This window comes from Numida meleagris, unplaced genomic scaffold (assembly GCF_002078875.1).
Source record: "Numida meleagris isolate 19003 breed g44 Domestic line unplaced genomic scaffold, NumMel1.0 unplaced_Scaffold705, whole genome shotgun sequence".
Lineage (NCBI taxonomy): Eukaryota > Metazoa > Chordata > Aves > Galliformes > Numididae > Numida > Numida meleagris.
The window spans coordinates 1-3,339 of NW_018364920.1; the positions used below are offsets into that span (position 1 = coordinate 1).

The 3,339-nt window shown below is 49.7% G+C and overlaps 1 long non-coding RNA gene across 2 annotated transcripts in view; it reads left to right on the forward strand.

Moving 5' to 3' along the window:
- The first annotated feature begins 6 nt into the window (after window positions 1-6).
- LOC110391985 overlaps window positions 7-3,339 on the forward strand; it is a 15,155-nt gene continuing 11,822 nt past the window's right edge. The window contains exons 1-2 of one of the 2 annotated variants that reach the window (XR_002434199.1): window positions 7-98; window positions 1,512-1,813. This is a non-coding gene — a long non-coding RNA (uncharacterized LOC110391985). Of the gene's footprint in view, window positions 1,814-3,339 lie in introns of both variants that reach the window. The other variant, XR_002434198.1, reaches the window with a different exon arrangement.

The window sequence follows — 3,339 nt, forward strand, 5'->3', positions numbered from 1 at the left end:
GGTTTTGAAGCAGAGGCTCCTGGCCCTCCAAAGTATTATTTTCTGTGTGTTCATCCAAAGCACACCGATGTCACTGAAAATCTCTCTGTGTTGTCCAGGTGAGACAAACTTGGTGTCATGTGAGTTTGGTGACTGCATGAGAGCCTTCCTATTTCACCTCTAAATTTAACAGATGGAGTTGTGCTGGTATTCAGCTTAGATACAGTTTGATTAGGGGCTGAGGTATGAAACAGAAGTCAAAGCACTGATCCTGGGAGTACACAGAGGTGGGAGCTGCTGGGCAGCACGCTTTGTCTTGGCAGACATGCATTCCATGATGTAATGGCTCCTGCCAGCTCCCCTTTAGGAGATTGGGCTGTTTTGAAGTCCATAGAGACTACAGCACATTACTGACATGAAAGGACCTGGTTGCCTGGATGGAGGTTGGGATTGTTAGGACCCGAAGCCCAGGCTGGTGCTTTGCTCCCCAGGGCCAAGCTAGTGCAAGGCTGAGCACCGAGCAGGTGTGCGGCAGGACAGGAGAAGCCACCCCAATGCTCAAAGCAGGAAGTGTTTCTATGGGAATTAATTCTGAGAGGTTGAATTTGGGCGTGGAGAGAGCTGCAAAATCCTTCAGCCTCGTTCTTCCCCCCCATTCTGTGTCCTTGTTCATTCTCTAAAGAATTTGATGCATGCAGCTCCAAAAACCCAGTCTTTCAAGATGCGGTAGCGTACCACAAGGCCATCCTCAGTGTTGTTGTGGTGGGTCACAGGACTGCCCCGTGGCAGGGGCAGCAAGCCCCCGGGGACTCGTGGCAGGAGCAGCAGGGCAGCCTGGGCCAGGTCCCTTGGGCTGGGGACAGGGCAGCAGGTGGGTGGCAGCAGCTGCCTCTGGGGAGGGGGCTGGCCCAGGGCAGTGCTCCTCCCCTCTGCAGGAAGCAGTGGCCAGTTCAGGGAGTTGTCCTTAAAGTCATGGAGTCATTAAGGCTGCAAATGAGGTGTGAGCCCTCAGTGTATTTTCTAAGAAGAGAGCTTCTTAGATGTGGTGAGCCTGGATGATTGTATCTGACTGCATTAAGGTACTTGTCTCAATGCTGCCAGCTCTAGACTGTCAGCTCAGACAGCTGGACTCGGTGGTGGTTGTGGGTCCTTTCCCCAGGTACTCAATCCGTGTTTCAGGCCGTGCCTCAGCAGTTACCATACAGGGGCCCTTCCAACTGAACTAAGGATTCTGTAGTAAGTTAAGTGCAAGTTTTCTGCTCCTTAATGCCTCTGCTCATAAAGCAAGAAATGCGATCAAAATCTTACCTTTGATTGGGAAGGAAGGTATCTTATTTCCTCCAGCCAATGGAATAATAAGGCAATTTGACATGAGAGTGTTCTGAGGGCAAAAAGGAAAAAAGAAATCCTAAACATTCAGCACTTCTGGAGCCGGTGATAGTGCAGCTGACCGCCGGGCAGAATAACTTCAGTGTGGTTACCAGACCTGCCAGCTCAAGTGACTCTGTGTCACTGTCCTGTTGTTACTGTAGATGTTTTCACGGCAGTGGAAAACCACATTGTGTAAAGAAAGAGGAAGCCACCTGAGTGGCTTACTGCCAGCAACTGACAGCAGTGAAGAGCAGTTTAAATGTGCAGGTATGTCTTTTGTCAGCCAAGGAAAAGTCCCTACTGGGATCTGCGTGGTTGACATGAGAGAACCTGCAGCTCCAGGGCTTGTGTCCATTCCACCCAGAGGATCTCGTCTCTGAGCCTGCCTTGGTGGTCACCTCAAGTTGAGGAGGAATCAGTTCGTGCCACGCAGCCCCTGTCTGCAGCATGATGTAGTGTTCTGGTGAGTCTTCTGGGTCTTGGGGTACGCACTGAGATTCCAAGCAGTCAGAGAGCAAGCAGAAGAACTAAGATGTACCCTTATAAAGGAGGAAATGAAAAATGTGGAGCGTGACTACATTTGGTTTATGGATCCTTACCAAGAGCCCAGTGGGTCTGCGTCTTGCAGTTATTTCTGTCCAAGTCACTGGTCAGTGCAGCCTGCACTGGAATAAGTTCTTGAGTAGTCTTTATTTTAGTAAAATGCATTGAACAACTCAGGATAGAAGTCCAAATACCTACTAAGTGTATTACAGCAATCATGGAATTTCTAAATAGAAGAGACTTTTTCAAAACCATTCAAATGGAAAGGCAAAAAGAAATGCAAGTTGGAAAAGTAAATGGTGCATGTTAAGAAAAGAGGCATCTAGAAATTGTGAAGAGGGCTAATTGATGAGAACTGACTCCAGTAGTGTCAATGTACAGCTTTCTCCAGGAGGGTACTCAGGAATTCTTCTGAGGGTGAGTGATAGAGTCCCAGCTCCAGGAGCACACCCAGCTTGCAAATGCATGCGCATGGTCTTTGCTTGGCCAGCTGCTCTGACTCCATCACTTTGCATCATCTTGTCTTGATCTCTTTGCTCCCTTTATCGAAGGGAGGTGGCAGGTGCTGAATCTGTGATTTTGATCTACCTGAGATCAAGACAGAGATTAATACAGACAATAAAGTCTGGTTCTGCCATGCTAATTTGAATGTGTTAGGGGCATGGTCTAACCGGGTCTCTGCCACAGTGCTGGCTGTCATCAGCCCGCACCCTTTATGGGAGTCAGACTTGCAGAATTATCTCCTTGAAGAGAGGGGCTCCCAGAAGGTTTTAAACCACATAAATTTGTGTGTACCAGCTTGTGTGAGGGGATTTCCAGGGCAAAGCCCACCGAGAATCTGCCTCTGTCCTCACTCAGTCTCGTGATGACACAACACAGGCTGTAGCAGTGGGGTCAGTGGGACTGCAGGTGCAGCGGGATGGGAGCCGACGCAGCCACAGCCTGGCGAGCGCCGTGCAGGGTGCCCTGCCTGGTGCTGGGCTGAGTGCTGCCCTGTGCTGGTGAGGCTGCTTGGGGTGGGTGTGGGACAGCGCTTGGGGCAGCTCCCTGCCAGGCAGGACCCCGAGCGAGCGGCAGCAGGTTACTCATGTGAGCGGGGGTGTGGGGAGAGCACATTGCACTTGCTGTTACTGCCTCAGAGGAAGGTTGTTCTTTTTGAAATGAAGCTTTTAACTGCTGTAGGACTCGTGTCATTCACGCATCCCACTCTAGAGGACTGTGTCATTACATTTGATAGCTTGTACTGAGAGCACAGGCTTGTTGGATTTCGTTTTACTTTTACCCTCCACAGGAACCAATGGGTGGCTTCCAGAATCGTGAAAATTGTTGTAGTAAGCCCCTGCTAAGATAAAGTTTTGCTGCACGTAACACAGAACCCTGAAGTCTTGATATTTTATAGGTGATACAACCAGTCTTTCCCATCTGCTGAAGAGGTAGGCTTAGAAA